At 39.3% G+C, this 24,335-nt stretch overlaps 1 protein-coding gene across 3 annotated transcripts in view; it reads left to right on the plus strand.

The window, feature by feature from the left end:
* Nucleotides 1-24,335, plus strand: part of CDH8 (cadherin 8) — a 328,629-nt gene that overhangs the window by 295,751 nt on the left and 8,543 nt on the right. The window lies entirely within an intron of this gene.

Here is a 24,335-nt window from a genome sequence, read left to right on the forward strand (position 1 = left end):
TATAGGCATTTTCAAGGGAAGCCTTCCAGCATATTCAGACATCCACAGCTCTGGGCTGTACTATGTGCACTTATTTTCAGCCAGGTCCATCTAAGACCTGCATGATTTACCTAGATAGATTTTCTCCAGGGTTGCAGGCTAGTGCGTTTCCTATGCTACTTCCTATTTTCACAGGAGCTGTCAGAGACTGAGCTAGTAGGGCAAAACTCTCAGATGTATGAAACAGCTATCAAGTGAGGCTGTCATGCAAGATAGACTTCCTTTCATATGATTTTTCATTTTGAAAAATTACTTTGTGAAAAGTGGTTAACTTGTGAAAAAAGGAGTCATGTTTCCCCCTTGCTTGGTGTCTCTTTGTGAATGGTAGTGAGCAAAAGGTGGTATGCTGTAGACCATCTTGATTGTTGACCATGGTGTAGTCAACATTCAAACTATTTCCTGGTGTACTGAATAGTGCATACAAATGCACAATACTTCTGTATCCAACTGAAGAAACTAACCTTTTAAAAAAATAGCTTTAAAATAGTGCTTCCTCATGTTGAGTCCCCCATTTTCTTGGACTACAACTCCCAGAAATCCTGGCCAGTACAGCTAATGGTGAAATCTTCTAGGAGTTTTAGTCCAAAAACATCTGGGGACCAAAAGTTGAGAAGCTGTCATCTTTTTTAAAAAAACATTTTATTCATATCTAAACATACAAACTTAAAAACATTAATCTAACAGATAATTAACAAAACAAACACAGTTTTTATTCTCAGTTTTAAGAATCCATAAAGTGTTGTGTTAAGACATCCACATGATTTAAGTTTTATATTCCTTTTATCTTCTAATATCTTCTTACTTATTTTGTATATTTTATATAATGTTTTTATCCTTGTATTTTCGGGTCTATAAACTCAACTCAACTCAACAAAGCAAACACAGACAAAAAAGCAACAACACACAGCTAAGCATCCATCCTACTCTTATGGATCAGAGATTTCACCATTGTCATTGAAATATCTTCAAGGGGATTCTGGTGAGCACTGGTTCACTATAGACTAATTTCCGGTCTTTTTCTGGGCCTAATTATATATCAGCTTCCAGCTTTGCTTTACAAAGTCTCTTGGTTGATCCCACAGTGCCTTTGAAAGCATGCCTAGTTCTGCAATATCCAATAGCTTCTTTCTGCATCCCATATCGTTGTCATCTCTATATCCTGGGGATTATTAATTCAAAAGAAAAATTCTAGTACTTTTAAATTTTAGTCAAGAAGGTCTCCTCTCTCAATTAAGTGGCTATTTAGTCTCCTATCTTCTTACTGCTTGTCCTAAGGTCATCAATATTGGGTTGTGATCTGCATATGTATTCAGTAACATTTCAATTTCTTCCACTCGATGTGTCATTTCTGCTGAAATCTAGCAGTTATCTATTCTTGGCCATGAATTGTGTCTATCTGAATAAAATGTATAATCTCTTTGAGGGTACCTGGTTCTCCATATATCAGTAAAGTTTAGTTCTTTTGTCATTTCGAGAAACACCTTAGGAATCATATTTCTTATTCTTTTCCTTCTGTTTCCATTTGTCGTCAAAATATCTTTTTATTTGTCAATTATTGCATTTAAATCTCCCATGATACAGATTTTCTGTTCTGGCCTTTGTATCAGCTGGTTCTTCAGTTGCAGATAAATTTTTTGTTGCATTTCATTTGGCACATAAATGTTCACCAGCAATATTTCTCCTCCCTCTTTAGAGATTTCCACTATTAATAATCTTCCATCTGTTGATGCATATACAACATCAACATGTATATGCATCAATATTTGGCTCCTTTTTTATTTACACTGCTACTCCTTTCTACTTATGTTGATTTGAGGCTATAAAGATTTTACCCAATTTTGATTTTCTAACAGCCTTTTGTCCATTTCCTTAATACGAGTCTCTTGAATAGATATGATTTCTACCTTGGCTTTAAAAGGTTTATTTTTTTTCTTCTTTTCTGGGGTGAATTCATCCCTTTGACATTCACTGATAGTAATTTAATTTGTTTGTACATCTGCATGGCTTTTACTACCACTTTTATCCTTAGCTTCCTTGCCTCTGGTTCTTCTCGGTAGAGGTGAGTTCTTTGTCTTTTACATTCTACTTCTTCTTGTTCCTCTTCTGATTCATCACTGGAAAACTGTAGATTTTCTTCTGTCAGCATCAGTTTATGTTTCATTTCTTTCATAAAGTTCCTAGCCTTTATTTTGCTATTCAGATTTTATCTTCTTGTCTCCCAGTTCAGGAATACTCCTTCAGGTATTTGCCATGTGAATGGAATTTTCCTATTAATATTTTAGTAAGAAAAGAATTTTCTTGTCTCTTTTCCAAGTCACCTGTTTCAAAACAACAATCTTAGTCCTTCTGATTGTCAAATCCTTTTCTCTGTTGACTTTCAATATTTTCTCTTTTACTGATCTTAAGAATTTTATGTGAATCTCCTTTGGTAGCCTATTCCTTCTTGTAAAAGCATTCCCCTCTCTGTAAGTTCTCTCTATTGATTGTTCCAGCTCTTCTTGAGTTATCCCTGTTTGCGTGGCTAGTTCTTCTGAAATGAGTTTCAGTAAATCTTCTTGTTCCTCTTGTCCCACATTTTGAATTCTAAGAAAATATGAGGCTTTGTCCATCTCCAATGTTAAAAGACATTGTTTTCTTATGTTTATCTTTTTTCTTCTTTAATAGTTTCCATTTCATTTTTTATTTTTTTATTTATTGTATTTATACCCTGCCTATCTAGTCATTTCGACCACTCTAGGCAGCTTACAACATAAAGGATAACAAGTTCAAGAAAAAATTATAACAATTAATTAATTAAATGATTCTGCAGATATTTCTTGTTCCACTCTTGTTAATCTTTATTTGACTTTCTCAACAGCCTGTGTGGAGGTGTCAAATTTATGGTTATTGCGTTCAATTCCAACTCTAAGATCTGTTCTTAGTTCTTGCATCTGCTCTGAGATTTGTCTGATGATGTTGGCTTGCATATCCTGCATTGCATTTTTAAAGGGATCTTGATTTATAAGTTTAGCCACTCCTGAGGTCTACTCAGGAGACTCGTTCTTTTTTGATCTGGTGGTCATAATTCTTCTTTTATCGGTTTGTAAAAAGAGAAAGAAATAGTTATATTGTCTCACGTTTACACTAAATCCCCATTCTACCAAGCGTTTTACCTTTAAGAATAATTATCACACCTCATATAAATCAACTTGATAAAGCTCCTCAATTTGCTTATATATATATATCTGAAATAAAAAGCTCAGTTACTGTCTTAATTGGTCATCAGAGGGCAGTAGCATATTCAAAATTAAAAGCTCAATAATTGTTTGTCCCAAGTTACACTAGACGTCCTCAGAGCACCAAAGTACCAAATTAAACACTGCTTTGTCCTATCTTGGCCACCAGAGCACAGCAAAGTGTTGACACCTGTTAGGAAAAAAGAAACCAATTTCTTCATGACTGGGAGAGCTGGCAATCAACCCAAGCTCTCTCCAGCACCTTTAAAGATGGGGGTATAAGAATATATTGTCTTGTAGGGAGAGTTTATTTATTTATTTATTTATTTAGCTTATATGCCGCCCATTTAGACATACAATATTCTACTCTGGGCGGCTCACAAAACACAGCAGAGCAGAAGTAGTTTGAGAGATGAACTACTTCCAGTTCTTTACACCTAATGAAGTCAGTCAAAAACTTCCATGTGCTCTCTTACTCCTGGCAGACTTGGGGATGAGCAGGACTGAAAGGAAAAGTTCTGTTTTAATCTGAGTCTATTGTTCTTATTCTCATTGTTTGGGCTACGTTTAATAGTTCAAGTTTTCCTTCTTTCTAGCTGTAAGATTCCAGGTGGCCAGAGAGTTTAAACACTGTGTTTAAAATGTTTTTTTCCTTCTCTTGGGCTGTGTAGCGGGGAATGTGGGAGCTAATACTGAGAAGCTTTGAGAGTTTAGCAAACAGACCACCCCTCCTTTCCCCTTCTCTGTTGACGTTAAGCTGAGATTGTTGGAAGGAAATTCTTTTTCTCTCTCAGATTGGATGTGGGGGGTTTGGGGAGATTAGAACAAAAGGCTTTGAAAGTTTTAATTGACGGTCCCCTCCTCTCCTCCCCCTCCTTTGTTAAAACCTACAGCAGTCCTTGTCAGCAGTCAGTTCTCCAGTGTCCATTGATAATTTCCCCTCAGGGTTTTCCTTGCCACTTGGGAAGCTTTACTGTGAGATAAAGGCTTCCATGCCACTTCGTTTCCCCGCTTTACTTCTCTTTAAGAGGGGGCTGCGTTTGTGTGAAAGTATAACAAAAATATGGTTCTTCTTTGTTTAGTTATTAAATTATTTAGTTCTCTCTCTGCATATAGTCCTCCGGGGCTAAGGTTCAATTCAGTTACTCACTTTCCTCCCTTGAGATTATGATGTTTCATCCAAGGGTGTAATTTCCTGATCTGGGCATGCTGCACAACTAAATCATCAGAACATGGCGTTGAGCTGGATCTTTTTTTCTGGGGGAGAGAAATCCTCCAGAGAGCAGGTTGCGGCCCACTCCTCTTTATATCTCTCAATCCCCTATGACACAGGGGGTGTTCTCCCATACTTCCCTGCCCTCAAAAATTCTTTGAGGGGGTCTTGATCCACTGTATACAACCAATCTTCCCCGGAGCCCTGAGGAGACCTGCTGCTTCACTCCTTGACCCGCCCCCTTTCCATATAAAAATAACCCCAAACACCTTTGCCCAAAATTCTCCAGATTTGTCACAGAGCAGGAGATGCCTGCTACAACTTTGCCAAATTTGGTGCTTATCTGAAACCTGGTTTCAAAGTTATCTTTTTTTGTTTGGACTTCCTCCATTTTTTAGAATTGTCTTATAAAATGTTGATTTGCTCTGCTGCACAAAAACATCAATGCACTCTCATGTAGTGATCATAAATCCTCCACATCAATGTGTTTGACTGTAAAGTAGGCAGTATCCAGTTTCAACAGGAGATCACTGGTCTTCAATTCCTGAGAGACAGCATATCCATTGATTTGCTCTGCTGCAGAATAACACTGTTGTGTTCTCCTGCAGTTATAATTAGTCTGCTAAATAAGGTTCAAAAGTTATAACTTTTTCTTTGTGCTGCCCCTTCCTATTAGCATGGTTTCTATATGCAATAGCAGATAGATGGACCCCTGTCCATCTATAATTCTGCCATGCAATATAGTGATTAAAATGATATAAACGAATAAAGAAATAAATTGTGGTGGCAAATCTTTAGTGGGAAAAATCCACATTTTTGCATTTACTGATAGTCGTAGCAGCTGCTTCTGTCTAACTTATTTTCTTCTTCTTCTTTCAATCTTTATTATGTGTTAAAAATGAACTATAGCTATATATCTTCTATGGACAAATAGATAAATGCAATAACGCCAGTGACAGAACAATCTGTTTCCTTCTTGGAATAACCCATTATCTTTTAATACAAATAATTATTTTATCACAGGAGACTGTTCCATAAAGTTCCATGTGAACTTGGAGGTTCTTTCCCATGTTTATCCTTCTTTTATATATATAGAATAAATGGGAGCCATATTATATTGAAATATTGACTACTGGTTTGTTTTTTAGCTCTTCGGATTTCTCGTGTTAAGTGTTCCAGCAAGTGCAATGTCCCAAAACACATTTATACAGCCTGTGTACCATCTTTCCATCTTAAGCCAACATTTGTCTTATAAATGGAAATGCTATCAATCCAAATGTTAATAATTTGTGTGTGACAGCCTTATATTCTCATCTGTAAACAGATTAAGCAGGGCTAGCAATGAATCAAACAGATTTGATAAACCTGTAATTGGCATATATCAGGGGCCAAAAACTGGCTGCTACATAACATAGCCACCATATTTGACTCTCTTATGTAATTGTCACTCTTCCAGAATACCCCATATAAGGTAAACTTCTAGGGCATCTTTGACAATATTGACATTTTCTAATCGAGGCTACCATCTTCTTTCATAATTCCACTGCAGCCCAGGCATTATCAAGAATTAAAATTGTGATAAATGCCTATTGAGAAGAGTTCTCTTCCATCTCCAGCATGGTAGTGAAGGAAGGAAGGAAGGAAGGAAGGAAGGAAGGAAGGAAGGAAGGAAGGAAGGAAGGAAGGAAGGAAGGAAGGAAGGAAGGACATTGATGGTGAGCGAATGTCAGCAAACTTGCAAAAGTAAATAACTACATAATCACATCTCTGTGGTTTAGCACTATGGGGAGGTTGTGAGCAAAGGAAGGCTATTAAATGAACCAATTTTCTGTCTAGCTAGCTATCTCTAGCTAGCCATTTGCTCAGACTCTATAGTTTTGCTTTACTTAATATTCTCCAACTGTGGCTTGCTAGTGTGAATATGAATTAATTTCCCTGCAACCTGCCCCGTTGTACTTTTCTCCTTTTCTGCTAACCACTGGGGTTCAGTAGATGATGAATCAATGGATGTTCCTGTGCACAGCCTGCATCCAAAATCCCACCAAGCTGGCAAACATGCCTCTGTCGGAACTATCGAATCCAAGGGGAAAAGATATAATATAAAGGTATTTAAATGGTTGCCTGCCATCATCACCTTTTAACTGATGGAAATCTCTCTGCATAGTGAAGTTCTTTGGCAAGCAACTTAATCACTTACCTGTGGCTTTTATAGCAGATGTCTGTTTGCAGCTCTGATGACAGAATTGGCAAGAAAGTTGATCATTACATACAGCTGGACTTTGGGGGATTTTATTCAAGCACAGTTTGGCAAATCAGATTGGTGGGATTGTATCAAGAATATTAAGTACAAGCTTTACTGGGGACTTATCAGCACTATGCTCATTATTTGTTGAAACTGTCTGTTGTTTTTTTTCAATTTTAGGTTGTTGTTACTTTTTACACTTTGAAATAACATAAATCATTATTACAAGATTATCTGCCCTGTCTTACTTGACCCTCTTTCCACCCTTAACGGTAATTCCATTTAATACAAACTAGAATCGACATTCTGTTGTGTAATTCACCAGGACAGAGAGGCTACAATCCTGTTGGTAGTGTTGCATGAACTGTTGTGGCTAATTGCAGTTAATTGATGAGGTGCCAGGTCAGATTTCAGTTACACAATCAAGCACATGGCAGGAACCCAACTGAGATATTCCCCCGCAACTCCTCAAATAGCTGCAATTAGTCGTGGCAGGTCACACAAGTCTTACATTGGCTAGGATTCTAGCCAATGACATAAAATAAAAAGAATAAATTAAATACAACAGACAAAAGACAGTCAGGAAGGCGGTAACGGTATGGGAGAGGTGGCTGCTTTAAGATTCCCTCACATACCTAAGGTTGCAACTACAGGGTCAAATACTGAAAAATTTGTTCCTGGTGTAAAACAGATGAATATACTTTTTTTTACTGGTCACATGACACAAAGGTCAGTTCAAGACAGTTTGACCCCTTATTGCTTCTTTTTTCTCTGCCCCTTCTAATCTTTTCAAGTCAGAATGATTTGAACAGACTTTTCCACATGTGATCAATTTTTTTGTTTTGTTTTACAAAAGAGTGTGGGTGGTATTGTGATGTTGAAGTAAACTGGGAATGACATTTTGGACAGCAGAAACACCCACACCCACAATCTTTATCCTTAGTGTGATTTTTTTTAAAAAAATAATAAAATTACCAAATTTAGCTCTAGCGCTCTATGATAGAATTTCTAATGATAACTACCGTATATACAGTAGATATTGGACTTCTGTAGACTATTAGAATTTAGGTGGTCTTATATCATGAATGTTGAAAGGCAGACAAAGCTCTAACCCTCTCTCCTGAGCATCTGTCCATACTTCAGAAGGGGGGGGATAGAAGCTAATTTTACTAGTAGTCCAATGGGTGAGTTGCAGGATGCCCTGCTTTTCTAGGTTTTAATTTAGACATAGTGTGTGAACGGTGATATAGTAGGTGCAGAGAACCAAGCAACACCTGATCCATCATAATCAGACAGGCAGGCAACGGAGAGAGCAAGCTGGCCCCATATTTCTTAGATGGAGTATGAGGTGGGGCAAGAATTCTACCCCACTCAAAAGCGAAAATGTCCTCAAGTCAGGGAAGTTTTGTGATTTACTTTTAGAATACACTCAGGCTTTATTTGATTTAGAACAGTGGTTCTTAACCTTTGTTACTCAGGTGTTTTTGAACTGCAACTCCCAGAAACCCCAGCCAGTAGAGCTGATGGTGAAGGCTTCTGGGAGTTGTAGTTCAAAAATATCTGAGTAACAAAGGTTAAGAACCAGTGATTTAGAACACACTCATTTGACTGCCTGGTGGTCCACAGTACCCACAAAACTCTTTTCCAGTGCTGCATTTTGAAAGAATCTCAACTTTCCCCTTCCTGTGGGCTTTCTTCACTGTCCAGTGTTCACATCCATCTGTAGTAATGGGCAGCATCATAGTGTGGATTATCTTCACCTAACCTTACATTTGATCATCTTTCTCTAATTTCTTCATAACTTCCCTTCCAAGTCTCCGTCTTCTTCCCATCCTTGGATTGATGATTGAACCAAAACATGTGAGGCATACGAATCCCATCACAAGTCAGAGCTAGCACTTACCCGAAAACTTATCACACTACTAAAAATGTTGCTGGAGACATAGAATGAAGTATGCCATTAACACTTTGTTTATGGGAGGGAATAAGTATTCTTAAAATAAATGTGTTGCCTTATGCCTCCTCAAAGTACGTACACATCTCAATGAAATACTTCGCACAGCTAAGTGCATTGTTATGTTCATTTATATGGGGAGGTGCTCAAAGACCTTGCATGGAATAAATTACAGTTACCATTAAAAGGGATGCCTTTGGTCTTCTAAATTTCAAAATCTATTTTGTGGCACTCTTGATAAGAGGAGTTGTCTCTTTTGATACAAACTTAGCCAAAATAAACAATGTGATTATTGTGCAAAACTTACAAACTTAGAGCGATCTGCGGCTGTTTTTGCATTGACATTTAATGACTAGAAGTATTGGGGAGTTATTTGCATTTTTTTTAACCATCAGCCAGATGTCCTCTGATTGCGGTGCTTGTGTTTTACTTCTGAAAGTGGAATAAGTCTAAGTAGCTGAAGATGATGAATTTGACCGTTTTTCATTACAAGTCTAGTTCACTGCAGCCAAAGTAGTTTAGCTTCTGGTTCACAAAAAAATACTTTTAGGAAGCTAGCAAGTAATTAATGCACAGGAATTTCCTTAAGTCTTTTTATTTTTAAGCTTACCAAAATTCCTTCTTGAAACTTTGAGTTCGTTGCTTTTAAAGGTTTATATTCAAAACTTTGTCTAGGTAGGCACTGATAGGGAAGTAAATTTTTATAGTTCCGGCACCAATCCTGACAATCCACATGCTTGTACCTTCAAAAATGCAGGGTACTTTTTCTTACTCATACCAGCAAGTCATTGACAGAAGTCCTCACTTTGTCCAGGAGCAGGGTTTGTTTGTTTTTTAAGCTAATTAGTTTCAATGATTCATTAAAGTGTTCTTCCAGATGCAGCACCTGCTCCACTGTTTATTCCAGGTTTTGCACTGATCTTAGAATTTCTTTCAACATTCACATGATATTCCTTTTATCTCATCATGTACCAACCCCCCATCCCAAATTCATAGGCCTTTTTTCTCACTCCCATAGCTCTTGGTTTATTACTCTGCCACTTTGTATAGAGGGTGAAGTTTAATGCTAAAACTTCCTAAGCATTTTAGTACACAATTTCAGCAATGAAGGAAAGTTCAGTCTTCATTCCGTCTTTAATCGTAGGCTGCTCCTTCTCTAAAAATGAAGAAGAAACTTTTGTTGAAACACTATAGGCAATTTCTTCCTCTTGGTCTTCAGGATCAGCATTACACAAAACATGCACACACACACACACACACACACACACACACACACACACACACACACACACACACACACACACACACACACACACACACACACACACACACACACACACACACACACAAACCTCACAGCTGCCTCCTTATAAGTGGTATTTTTTGTGCATGCTAGCAAGCTGCCCCATCACATTTTTCTCCTGATGTAATGAAGAGAGAACCTCATCAACACTGCCCCATTAAAGCAAACCCTTATTCATTGCAATCTTCAGCAGAGAGGATGGGAAGAAATATTATTGAGGTGCTGACTAGGGCAGAAGTGCCATAGTACTAGACAGTGAATAGGTGTGATGGTAATTCTGATGAATATTGTGATTTCCCATCACCAAAAAAAATCCCAAAGGGAGTTATTGTTTGGCCATGAACAAACACTGTAGCTGGAAGTGCCCTAGGCCTTCCCAGAATACTTTGTGTTTACAGCTGGGATAATTGCTGACAATACAGTGGACCCTCTACTTACGGAATTAATCCGTATTGGAATGGTGGCTGCAGGTTGAAAAGTCCGTAGGTTGAATCTCCATTGACCTACAATGCATTGAAAACCGATTAATCCCGTAACCGGCCGTTTTTGTTCCATTTTTGTTCCATTTTTTTTTTCCTGGTCTGTAGGTCGATTTTCTGGCTGCAAGTCGAACCTAAATTTTGCAGCCAGAGAAGTCTGTAACTCGAAAAGTCTGTAAGTCGAGCCGTCTGTAAGACGAGCCGTCTGTAAGTCAAGGGTCCACTGTACATTGTTGCTGGGAATGTCCACTTCGCCCATCCATTCCCAGCCAATATGAGGACTCAGGTATGGTCAATAGTAGCAGGGAAGTCGAAGCAATATGGCACACAATGTCCCTACCCCTGCTAATCAACAAGTTCTAAGAGGCCTGGCTCAACTTTGCTACTACTTGCTTTACTAAATAAAATTGCCACCTTTTTCTTCTCATAGTTCAGAAGTCTTCTCACAGCCTTCCCACACTCTGCATGGCAGGTTGTATGAAGGGATAGAAGCAAGATGAGTTCCTAAACACTTGCATGTGGAAAAAAGCAAGACTGACACGTTTGTCCACCTTAGGTTTTAATGCGCGATACCCAGAACAATGTTTCTCAAACTGCGGTCCCCAGATGTTTTTGGATTGCAACTCCCGGAAAATTTGACCAGCCCAGCAAGTGATGAAGCCTTCTTGGAACTGCAGTCTGAGAACATCTGGGCATCCCAGTTTGAGAACCACTGGTATAGTGGAAAGAGTGATGGCCTTGAACCCTTGCTCAGCCATGGGAACTCTCTGGGATTATGGAATTGGTGTAACTGCTCCTTAAATATATCTCATTTATCTTGAAAGCCCTATTAGGGCCACTGTAAGTTGCTTCCAACATGATGACACATAACAACAAGATTTCAATACAGCTCTAACCCTCTGTTTTGAATAAATTCCTAGGGAGGGGGAAGAGTTTTTCCCTTCTTGCTTAGCAAAGCAAACTAGGGAGAGAGAAAAATGATAGAAGTGTGGCTCAGTTGGAAGTGACCATGTAAGATTACTATTCTCCTGGCTAAAGGTCAGAGAAAGTTTCAGCATGCTTAAGATAACAATTTTCTAAAGTTCAAGCTTTTTGAAAGGAACAGAACTGGAAATTATACAGACAATTATCTAAAGTTCATTTTCCCCCCCTCCAAAGGGGATGTAAGGGGGAGGGAGAGGAAAACGGCTATCTGCCATGGCATTTCCCTCCCTCCCTCCTGATTATTGTTCAGCTATCTAGCAGAATCAACATTTAAAAATATTGGCTGGCTCTGTTTCATGTATCAGTGGTGGTGGGTGCAAAATAAAGCAGCATCTTGTAAGAGCACTGGTTAGAGCAGAGGTGGGGCTGCTTGTCTACAGCTTCCCCCAGTCCTGGCCTGGCCTCATGGGACTTGATGCACATATGGGGAACCATACATTTCCCACACTTCCATGTTAGAACAACATGGTTCGCAAGGTGTGCTTTCTGCATTTAGCATGGATATGGTACATAAGCTCTATGCAGTCTGCCCGCCTATGTCCACTTGACTGAAAATAGCTCAGTGATTCTTAGAATGATCAGGCAGACATAGATACTATTTATAACTAAAGTGGATCCATGAGTTTTCAAAGGATCTTTCTGAAACCACAGTGCCCCTGCTCATCTGTTTTGTAAATTACCCGTTGGACTGCTCAGTGTTAAAGATGACACCGTCATTGTCCAGTAGGCTCCCTTCCCTCTTAATTACAGTGGTGCCCCGCTTGACGACGACCCCACTTGACAACGAAATAGAGTTTTTTGCAATTGCTATAGCGATTGCAAAATGATGTTTCCTATGGGATTTTTTTCACTTTACGTTGATTAGGTGCCTGCTTCGCAAACCATTTGTTCACAAAATGATGTTTTTTTCTGGCTCCGCAAAATGGCTTCCCTTCGCAAAATGGCTTCCCTCCCTTCACAAAATGGCTGTTTTCTGTACAGAAGTGTTGAAAGACAGCAATTTTGAACAGCTGATCGGCAGTTCTCAATGAGCGATCTTCACTGGACGATGAGGTATTTCCCCATTGGAACACATTAACCAGTTTTCAATGCATTCCAATGGGTTTTTTTTCCGCTTGATGACGATTTCGCTTAACAGCGATTTTCCTGGAATGGATTATCGTCATCAAGTGGGGCACCACTGTATTTACATATCATAAAGGTTCTCAGCCTTCTGAGTGGAGATAATGAGGGTGTCACATTAAAACAAAGAATGTGGTATATATGCTACGAGTAATTCTTTTGGGGCTCAGCATCAATATTCTGCCCTTAGGACCCTCTGTAGGGCACTGTTTTGAAAAAAATGCTGTGGAGGAAAACAGAAGCCAGAAATTGCTAGATGCACTTCCAGTGTCTGTGTGGGAAGGACTATGTTCTAATTAAAAGATGGATCACCACTTCTGAAGACTTTCAGGAGCTGCCGTATGTTTTTCATCCCAGTAAAAGAGGGTTCGGGGGAAGGCCTGGGGCTGAAAAAAAATCTCAAGAGCCAAATATTGCCCATGCTTGTGTGAATAAAACACTATTTCCCCACTATAGATACCCAGGGAAGGAACCATTTTGATTCCCGCTAGCAACCACTACTATTGTGTATTGAGGTGCAATATGCATCTCCCTAAAAGAAGCCTTTGATCTTAACATCATATACTTCCATCATAGCTCAGTTAAACTATGCTATACCACCACAGTGGCTTGACATGTGACACATTGTGATGTAAAATTCATAGTCTGATGGGTGAGCCGAAGTTATAAACCAATACATGTTTTTTTTTAAAAAAAAAATCCTAGCAATCTCTAATACGAACTTTAATAACAGCCATCAATTTGATTTCCAGTACAAGCGCTGCAAATTTTTGATGTTTGCAAAAAGTGGATCATTTTGAATTATCCATGAATGCGTCTGCATGAGTACAGCTTGGTTATCATAAATCAGCTTCAAAATATCATAAAGCTGCATAATTTATTTACTGATTATTTTAATAAGCCTTCTGGCTGAACAGAACATTTCTGTCTTTATTGTCAAACACATGCAAAGAGTCTTTCTCGGAAGGAATTCCTTGTGCATCAGCTTGTATGACTTTGTTTTCTTGAGTCTAAAGTACTTTGAATAGGATTTGCTTCTTTCTAGTCTGCTGGCCTTACTTTTTGCATTTATTGCTTCTGTCAATAGACAGTAATCCATTGTTCTGGCTCAATACAGATGCATAGTTTAAGTAATCTATTCAAGTAACTGCAGAAGGGCTGGTTCAAGATATTTTGCTGCCTGAGGCAATGGACAAGAAGATGCCCATCCCATTTACACAGAATATCAATTGTGAGGCTATCAGCTGAATTTTTCTTGACTATTGCCAATGGGGCAGCATCATTCATTGTTCCTGGGGTCATGAGGCTATTTAAGGGATGGGGAAAATGCATCTCATGTGATATACAAGGTTCCATTCTTTGGCAGTGAGGGGTCATCAGGGGTTCTCCTGGCAGAGCAGGGTTCTGCTGCTTTTCAGCATCACCCCCAGTGCCTCCTAACATCCACCATCTGAGAAGCTTGGCTCGCCTCTCTCTTTCTAATGACAGGGCCAGCAGTAAAGCATAGAAATGGTGACCCCCTTACGATAAGCAATTTTTGTGTGTCAGGTTCCTGAGTGCATAACTAGGGATGTATAGCTCATTCACCAGACTCTCAAACTATATTGGGTTAGTTGAGACTAATCTAGATAAGGTCCAGACTGGACGGGACCTGCTTGAGTGAGATCAAAATTAGGCTACGCTGAATCAGCCTTATGCTGGGATTTGCACAGTGAAAGAAGGATAGTAGATCTGTCCATGCTGGGTAATTTAGTTTAGTCCGATCCATGCTTAAAAGGTTCTTATCTTAGGTGCAATCTGTTTCAACTCTCACTTGAACTGTCCTTCTGGAGATTGTGTTCCAGTTCCTCTGCTACAAATCTAAACAGAGCAAGGTTTGCCTTAGTACATTAGTACATTTACCTGGTTTAATCATGAGCAAGGGGGCATCACCAACAGCAACTGAAAAGAGCGGCAGTATGAGAGGGAAAGGTTGAGGAGATGGAAAGGAGGCAACACCCCTTTTTCTACCTTTCTCCTTAGCCGGGGCTGTCCTGCCTTGTTGGAGTGAAGCCCATGGAGTCCAGTTGATGCCAGGTTGTTGTCTTGCCATTTCAACATGCCAGTTTCACTTTTAACAAATACACAAAAAAGGGAAAGGTGATCCAGCCCTCTGTATGATAGTCATGGGAAATGGCAGGGAAGGAATCTATGTTAACTTTTGCCCTTTTTTATCTTAATAAACTAAGTGGCATATCAAAATGGCAAGGCATCAACCTAGCATGATATTAAAACTCCATTGTCAGTTAGGGAAATATTAAAAGAGAAGATAAAAATAGAGGATGTGGTTTCTCCCTCCACATATTTAATGTCATAACCCACCTGATACACTGCAGGGTTAATCTCCTCAGTTGATGCTGCCTACAGTGCCATTTGGGTGTGGGCTAACCGTCCACACAGATTACACAATGAGCTAATTAGGATCATGGTGAATCATACCAAAAAGAATACATGTCCTACCACTGTGGCAGAAAGATATGAGACAGCTCTTAAACAGACAGGGTGGCTCCATCTAAGCAGAAACACATACGGACACCGTCATTTGGTTCAAACCAAACTGTGCTGACAGTGATCCATATGTTGATCTATATGCCAGGGTGGACAGGGTCAGTGTTTCTCCAAATGCTACAAATGCTACTTATTGTGTATTTTTATGCTGTAAGCATAACCGACCAGATAGGCGGGATAATAATAATAATAATAATAATAATAATAATAATAATAATAATAATAATAATAATAATAATAATAATAATAATAATAATAATAATCATAATAATAATAATAATAATCATAATAATAATCTTAGAACTAAAAGGCTGGAAGGGACCCTATGGATCACTGAGTCTAGCCCTTTTCAAGGGCCCACAGTGTGGTATCAAAGTCCCACTCTCTGTCTCTACAGCCAGATTCCCAAACCACCATATGCAGAAGGTCTCCCAATATCACAATTTTTATTTCATGACAGTGAACATGTCTCTAAATGTAAAGAAATAGAGACCACGAGAAGTCACGAGCTAAACATGTCAACAATGTGAAAGAAAGAAAAGAAGGGATGAAATAATGAGACTATGTTGACCAAACAAGGGGGCTAATATCACTACAGTGGGGCCCCGCTAGACGATTACCCCGCAAAACGGGTAATCCACAGGACAATGACTTTTTGTGATCTCTATAGCGATTAGCAAAACGGTTTTTCCTATGGGGGATTTTGCTGGATGATGATTTGGTCCGTGCTTTGCAGACCGTTTTTCACAAGACAACGATTTTTACAGCTGATTGGCGATTCCGTTTTTCACAAGACAGCAATTTTACAGCTGATTGGCGCTTCACAAAATGGCTTCCCTATGGGCGATTTTCGCTGAACGGCGACGATTTTTCCCCATTAAAATGCATTAAATGGATTTAAATGCATTCCAATAGGGAAACACTTTTCGAAAGATGATGTTTTCGCAAAACAGCGATTTCAATGGAACGAATTAACATCGTCTTGCAGGGCACCACTGTACTCTGATCTGCCTTTGTGCAGTTCAGGGAAGTACAGTTTGACTGCATTAAAAGGTCTGGAAATCAAACCCTATGAATATTAGTTGAGGGAGTTTGGGATATTTTTCCTGGAAAACATTTATCTTTAAAAGTTTGAAGAGCTCTGACATGGGAAAGAGAGCAAACTTGTAGCTCCAGAGGAGAGGACAGAAACCATGGATTCCAATTACATGAAAAGAGATTTCATTTAAATTTCGAATAAACTTTCCAACAGTAAGAAAGGTTAGAGAATGGAATGGACTGCCTCAAACTCTCCTTCAGTCGTGGTTTGCAAATAAAGGTTGGATGGCTATCTATCCATGAGGCTTTAGCTGTGGAATTCAAGCTTCATCAAGGGGCTGGACTTAATTACCTTTTGGGTCCCTACCAGCCTTACCGTTCAGTTATTCTATGGAATAGAATAGAAACCTCACAGCCCGTGAGGTTTTCAGCTTTAACGTTCCCAATTAAAATTTCTTTCTTTCTGTTCGGAAGTAAAATATACAGCACAGATCATTTATACTAGTGTCTTTAATGCTATTAATGTTTTGATCTTTCTAAGAAGTCTTTTTTAGAAATGAAAAGAGAAGGACAGAAAAGTAGCTTATTGATGGCAGAATACACAGCAGGGAAATCTATAGATCTCTAGACATTAAGGACAGTACTGTGAATTAAAGACATATCACACAGAGAGAGAAACTGACACATCAACTTTAAAAAATCATCCTCAAGGCTATAGTTTACAATTATAGTTTCATCCTAAGACACCTGGCATGCACATTTTTTACTTCTATAACCTGCTATTTCCAGGAGAGTTTCATGCAAATCGAAGGGTTTTGACCGTTGTGATTTTTATGCACAATTCACATGCCATTCAAGTCAAAGATCTCCAAAGATCTGAAGTAGCATTTTTGTGTGATATAAAAGTAGCCTCTACACTGGAGGTGACAGCAGGGCTTTCCCCCAGCATACTGCTTTTGCCCTTCCAGATCATAAGGGGAACAGTAGCCAAGAGAAACTTCACAAATCATTGACTGGATATAACAGCTGTATAATAAAGCAACCATATATTTTGCTCTTGGGAGCAAAAAGTGTTCCATCAGTCAAATTAAAAAAAAATAGGCATGCCCCAAACAATAAGTTATAACAACGAAACTGGGCCTTGGATCAGCACCAAAATTGGCACAGATGTAGCAGAATGTCAGTGGTTGCTCTGTGCTAAATTTGGGTATGTTTGGGCAAAGAACTTTCGAGTTGTGGTTTTTAAAAAAGTAACACATTTTTACTCCCATGCATACACAAGGGACTTTCAGCTACGGTAAATGAAAAGGAGATAAAATGCATGGATAAGGCAAAATTTGCATACCTGAAAAAAAAAGCATTCTGTTTGACATTCTCTTTTTTTCCCTTTCTTCCAGGGTGATTGAGCCCTTTATGGCTTTAATTAATTAGTGCTTTTTAAGCCCTAAAACATCTGAAATCACTCCTTTTTTATATAACTTTTGAGAACTCCAAAGGATCTATTTGCATAGCTTAGCATTCTGGCCAGTCAAAATGTCTCTGGAGTAGCCAGGCAGTTAATACCGGGAAGGTGTTAGAACACATTCATTGTGAAATACCATTTAACTCCTTCCTGACCACACAGTTTTAGCTTGAGCCTGTGAAAACATTTTAAAAGGTATTTTAAAAAATAGATTACTCATTTAAACTGTGAAATTACTGTTGTTGTTGCTTTGTTGCTGGTGTTGATCTCAAAGCAAGTTTTACTTGGTTTTCTCATGAATAAGTTTATAATGTCCTATTTCTGATTAGCTAGGGTGTGTCTGTTGCATTTAAATGGCAAATTGTTCCCCAATATTTATGGGAAACGTGAACAATTCAGAGGCTGTGAACAAGCAAGCAAGCAAGCAAGCAAGCAAGCAAGCAAGCAAGCAAGCAAGCAAGCAAGCAAGCAAGCAAACAAACAGTATGAGTAGGTGGGAAACAAAGGTTCTCAGCCCCTTAGAAGTTGCCTGCCCTGTTATAAAGCACATTCAAAGAATAATAACTTTTGTGTTTCTCAAGGATACCCATAAGCTGATACCATTCATCTTTCTTTGGTTTAACCATCAACTACTTCTCCCCAGTGATCATTTGACTTGAAACATTCCTAGAAGTTGTATATGTCAAGAAAATGTGAAATCTTTCAGGGCCATATCATTGACACAAAGATTAATGTTATCATTATTAGTTCAGGAGTGGGAGGCTTTTGACTACCCATGTAATCCTCTACCACTGGCTATGCTGGGTGGGGATTCTGGGAGCTGGAGTCAAAGTATTTGACTCAATGGATTTGTTGTTCATGCAAGGACACTGTTGTTTTTAACACTGAATTTTTTAAGCTTGATGAAACAGAAAACACATAATAACTGTAAGATTATTTTTACTAGTTTCAACTGTCTAAGAGAGTACCATAGATTCTAGGGTGAAATTGGCAGTAGGTGGGGCTCGGCTGGGTGACTAGATACTGAGGGCTGAGAGAAGGGTTTCCTGGAAGATCTTTAAAAGCAGATGGTACTGGGTGTCATCACCACACTGGTGGTACCACTTCACCAAATTCTGGACAGCTTCTCTCAGGTTTTTCATGTATATGTGGAATAGTATGGGGAATCACAGAACTCTGAGACACTCCACAAGCTGGTGGTCAAGATGCTGAAGAGGAGTCCCCCAGCACCACTGCCATTCACAAAGTGACACCATGGAAGGGAAAATCCCAGAAGCTGACTGCTTTTTTTCATCAGTTAACCACTTCTCACCTAATTGTCAGGGCTGTTTTGCAACAAGTGTGAATGATGGTGAGCAGAAGAGGGGATCCTGTAGACCATCTTGACTGCTGCCATTGGTGTTATCAATATTCAGGCTGCCCTTTGCGATGTAAAGGTTGGCATCCTGCTGGTAATGTGGGCACAATATTTTGCAGCAATATTGGGCCAATTTCTGGCTTTTTGAATCATGAGTACAGAAGCACAACATCCCATATTCATAAACTGGAGGGTGGTTTTTTTTTAAAATGAATTTCTAGGCTCTTGAAAATGGACATTTAAATATAAGTACACTACACACAAATTCCAAAAGAAACTGGTCAGCAGGAATCTCCATGGCCTGTATGGAGGACCATTGTGGAATGGATTGGGTCCACAAGCTGGCAGTTCAACATTCCTGGTTTTGCACCTATGAAAAAGGGTCAAGATGAACTCAGAAACAACATCCAACTGAACAATGGTTTCTTTAAATAAGCTGATGGACTGCTGAAGCAGTCTTATGGCACAACGGTTAAACTGCAGGACTGTACTTAAGACTCTTCTCATGAGACTCTGCTCATGACTTGAGTTTGACTCCAACAGACTCAGATATGTAGTCAGCTTGGAGTTGACCCATCCTTCCATCCTTCTGAGGTCTATAAATTGAGTATCCAGGTCACTGGGGGAAGCACAATTTGTAGCCTGCATAATTAAATTGTAAACCACCTGGCAAGAGCTTTCAACATTCATTCATTCATTCATTCATTCATTCATTCATTCATTCATTCATTCATTCATTCATTCATTCATTCATTCATTCATTTACTTTTTTGCTTTAATTATCAAATGGGTTCTTAGAAAGGAATACACTTACTGCTGAATCTAGAAAAGACTGTCCCTGTTCACACAGGACTAAACTCATGATGTCCAGTTACATCCACCTTAAAAATTAGGCAACCACTATGACTTGAAATGTTTCCATCTTATACATGCTTTCCAGGGACTAAGGGGACAACTGCTCGGTGGAGAAAACCCAGTTTGATTTAAGGTTTTTCAACTTGGGTCCCTGCTGATTTCTGCAGGTGAAATACCACAGCCATTCCGATGAATACAAACAATTATTATTTTGCAGGGAGTCAGCAGGGGCAGAGGCAGAAAGCTGTGAAATGAAATCAGCAGCTATCATCAGAACTACCCCCTTCCTTTTGCCTCTTTCCCCCCCTCCCACACACAAGTGATATAGCACTAATCTGATGCAGTACTAACTTTTGAAGCACATTTCATTAAAAAGAAAAGAAACGCTGGCAATTGCAAGAGTTCCAGGAGAACGGACACCCCTTTGCCCTAGAGCAGGTGATCACACATGCCAGGAAGTGGAAGAAAGTAATGCCAAACAAATTTGAGCAAAAATAAATCACCTGATGCTGGCTGAATAAAAAAGAGAGATGACTCTCTGTTGAAAAACACCAGGCTTCTCCACTTCTTAGCTTTGCATTTTATAGGACCTGACTTTTAATTTGATTTCACCCATGCTAAATCCCATGTGAACCTCTGAGTAAAAGACCAATGTAGTTAACCCCCCCCGAGCCACATTAAATCAGGTATATAAAAGAACTATCACACTTAGTTTCATTGTGTGTCTCAAAATCCTGCAGGCGTTGTTTCTTCCATCTGAGCTCCAAATGAATTATGGTTGTTAAATCATTTCTGCCCATATAAAATTATATATTTGAGTGGATTTTTTTCTGAAAATATGCAATCTTGTACATATAGTTTTTCTAATGTACACATGTTATACATTTTGCCAGTGACTGAAATGCATTTATATGCATTTTTAAAGCTCATTTTTATTATGCTTATTTTGCAAATGCTTTATTGGTGAAAATTGGCAAATGCCAAAATGTGTTGCAAACTTCAAAAGTATACAGATTTCTTGGGCAAGTGATTCTCTATCCCACTGCAAATCTTCAAGAGATATAGAACAGTCATTTTCATAGGCAAACCCAGCTGATTTCTCTCCCATCAATTTATATCTACACTGAAATTGGGATTTACTTCTTGGTATGTATCTGCACCCATAGTCAATGTGGCATAATGGATACTATGATGGACTACTGCTGGTTGGTGATAATAAAGCCAATCTTTAAATGTGGCACATATATTGAAAACCCCACCATTATTCTCATGTACTGGAGGCACATAACATAACAACATCTTTCTACATAAATCTGCACCCTGAGTCTTTAGAGCCTGTCAACTTGTCTGTGCAGCTGATTAACTCATTCTTGATAGAAGCCAAAACAATCCAGATTCCAGAGTGTAAAAAGATGTCCATAAAAGACTCATGCATTTCTCTTGCATGTGATAATAAAACCATTACTATCATGATTGTGTGGTTTATCTCTGTATATGTTGCAAGCCCTTCTATTATAATATTTTTTGAGAGCTATCAAAATGGAAAGGGAGATTAGTGATGTTTTTTTCCCAATACACAAACACATTGAAAAAGGCATGGCGTGGTGATCCTTCAGTTTAAATTGGAACCCGTGTTAATGGGTGATGTATTACCACATGTAATATGCTTTGTGGCCAGTTTTTGTTGTTTAGGTCCTTTAACTAGGCTGGGATAAAAAATGAATAATACAAAAAGCACTCTAGTGAAGGATGAGCCTTATGGCGCAGTGGTTAAAACCGCTGTACTGCAGCTAAACTGTGCTCACGACCCGGGGTTCAATCCCAGGTAGCTGGCTCAAGGTTGACTCAGCCTTCTATCCTTCCGAAGTCGGTAAAATGAGTACCCAGCTCGCTGGGGGGGGGGAATGTGTAGCCTGCATAACTAACTTGTAAACTGCCCAGAGAGTGCTTGAAGCATTATGGGGTGGTATATAAGCAGCACACTTTGCTTTTACTTTATGAGGTGAGTATCTGATACTCTTTTGAGCACGTACTTGCAAGTGAATTCATGTGGTCGCCTTGGTGCATGTCCCTACAGAAACCCCCCAATGTTTTTGCAGCTTTTCAAGTGATAAAGTTTTCTGTGCATCTCCCCATGCTACCAATGGCACCAACTGGAAAAGGAGACAGTAATAATTTTATTACTAATCAGGGTGACTGCTGCTTTCCAGGTCTCAAATTATAAGGACTCAGTAAAAGTGTGTATTCCACAGTGCACACATCACTATCTTTAAGCAACCTGTCCAAAAACATTGTATGGATCAATGGAAGTTAGATGAGATAGGATAAAGGGAAATGGTTACATCCTATCAGAGGGTTGTATGAAACAATGCCAACTCAAGTAGCGCTAGAGTAGGGATGTTAACTCTGGTTTCTTTTCTTCTCACGTCTGAGAACAACAAATAACCTTTTTTTAATAACAAGACGGTGAGATATTTTCTCTTCTTCTTGATAAGGACCTTTCACACTTGTTAGAACCATTTTGGCACAAATTCTGTAGATACACAAATTGGATAAACTTAACCCTGCTAGTGACAGGGTTTAATTACATTTTATTGATCGTGCGTAGTTTTTTTTCTTTGTTTGTTTTAATCATATGGTGTTGAGAATGGGAACCCTAATGCAGTGGTATAGAAATGGAAATACATAAATACACCAAAATAGGTTCCCATATTATTGCATGGAGTTTTAAAAAATCAGCTTTTAATGAAAATAGCAAATTTAGCTAGGTTTTGTTCATATGAAGGTATCAAATGTTTCCCCACTTGATGCTTCATATCAGTGAGAAGTTGTACGGGGGGGGTGTAGCCCCTAATATTCAGCTCTTGACAAAAACATTTGGAAACTTCTGGAAAGAAAAGAGAAGGCTGTACAATTTGGAGTGGGAAAGAGTTATGTATCCCCCTGATTGGGTGTCTCCCAATGATCAGGAGCCCTGATTTTTCAGGGTTTTTAATCATGTGGACATTCATCACAGGCAAAGATATATCTTTTCTTGACATTTAGGTCTGCATACATGGGCATCGTTTCAGCCTTGAAATGCTAGGCCTTTTGCAGCCGAAAAAGCACCATCCCTACCTGAGAGAAAAACCCCCATCTTTGCAGATATACAAAATCAGGAAGGCTTATGGAGGCTCAAAACAGTCTGATGAACAGCATTCAGTGGACAGAGAGTGCCAACTCTACTGGGAATGATCGGGGGGGATGGAGGAGAATGACGGAGACCAGAAGGTAGCATCAGAAGCATCTAGAATACTGTACAAGAGTGCTTGATGCTTCAACATTTTGTTGCACAATGCAAAATGCAGGGAGCTACAGTCCTCTGATGGACAAGCTGTCAGAGGGTCTTCCTCTGTTTCAAGGAGTTCTGTTTAAAAGGCTACCCATTCCCCACACTGGCTTAAAGATAGAGTCAGCATGGACTCTGAAGCTGAGCATTAACAAGTAGAAATACCACCTTATCTCGTTCTTCTCTACGATGTTCTGTATTTCTAGTTACATTATATAAATGATTTCTAAATCCACATCTACGCATATGAATGCATGACCTGCTTAAGCCTCTTTTTTGGTGTTCTTTTGGTGTATGTGTGTAGGGATACAAGTGGCCACTCTATTCCAAAACAGCCTTTTGAATAAAGCAATAAAGAACTCAGATGACTTGTTAAGTAAGCAAATTAGTCAAAGTGTCTTAAATTATTGAAGTACTTTCGGCACTGAAATAATTGCTAATAGATGGAAAGGGGCGGGTAGAAAAACTGTGTTCCAGTAATCAAAGGTTAGCTAAAATAATGGTAGGTGGAACCGCATACTATTTGTAGGAAAGTGAATTCAGTAATTACTGGAGGGATTTTTAGTTATTTGATTTACTGCTAACTCACAGTAGTTGCCATTAGGTAAAGCAGCATTTTGTTCACTGGAGTGTTTGCAGTGTTGCCTAAATGTCATGTAGTAAATGAAAGACAGACTTGTATTGCATGAGCTTAGCTGTCAGTGGTTTATAGATGCCAACTGTGCCTGAAAGGTGTGGGGAAAAAAGCAAAGTGTGTTGCCTATAATCAGAGGTCCCCAACCCCTGGTCCGCGGCCCGGTGCCGGTCCATGGCCTGAGCCGGACTGGGCTGCAGAGACAGACCTCCCGCACCACCCCCCGCACTCACTCACCCCCGCACAGCCTGTTTGCGCATGCATGCCCACGCAAGCACCACACTGCCATTTTTGCATGCACGCCTGCACAAGTGCCATGCTGCTGCTTGCACATGTGCGCACGCTCGTTCATGCAAGTGCATGAGTGCAGGGGTGCCCCACTTTCCCTGCTGGTCCGTGGGGTGAAAAAGGTTGGGGACCCCTGGCCTATATACTGCCCAGTAGTGTTTAAAGTACTCTTTGGGAATTTATTTATTTATTTATTTATTTATTGGACTTATATACCGCCCCATAGCGCTACAAGCACTCTCCGGGCGGTTTACAATTTTTAATTATACAGGCTA

This window comes from Pogona vitticeps, chromosome 10 (genome assembly GCF_051106095.1).
Source record: "Pogona vitticeps strain Pit_001003342236 chromosome 10, PviZW2.1, whole genome shotgun sequence".
NCBI classification, from domain to species: Eukaryota; Metazoa; Chordata; class Lepidosauria; order Squamata; family Agamidae; genus Pogona; species Pogona vitticeps.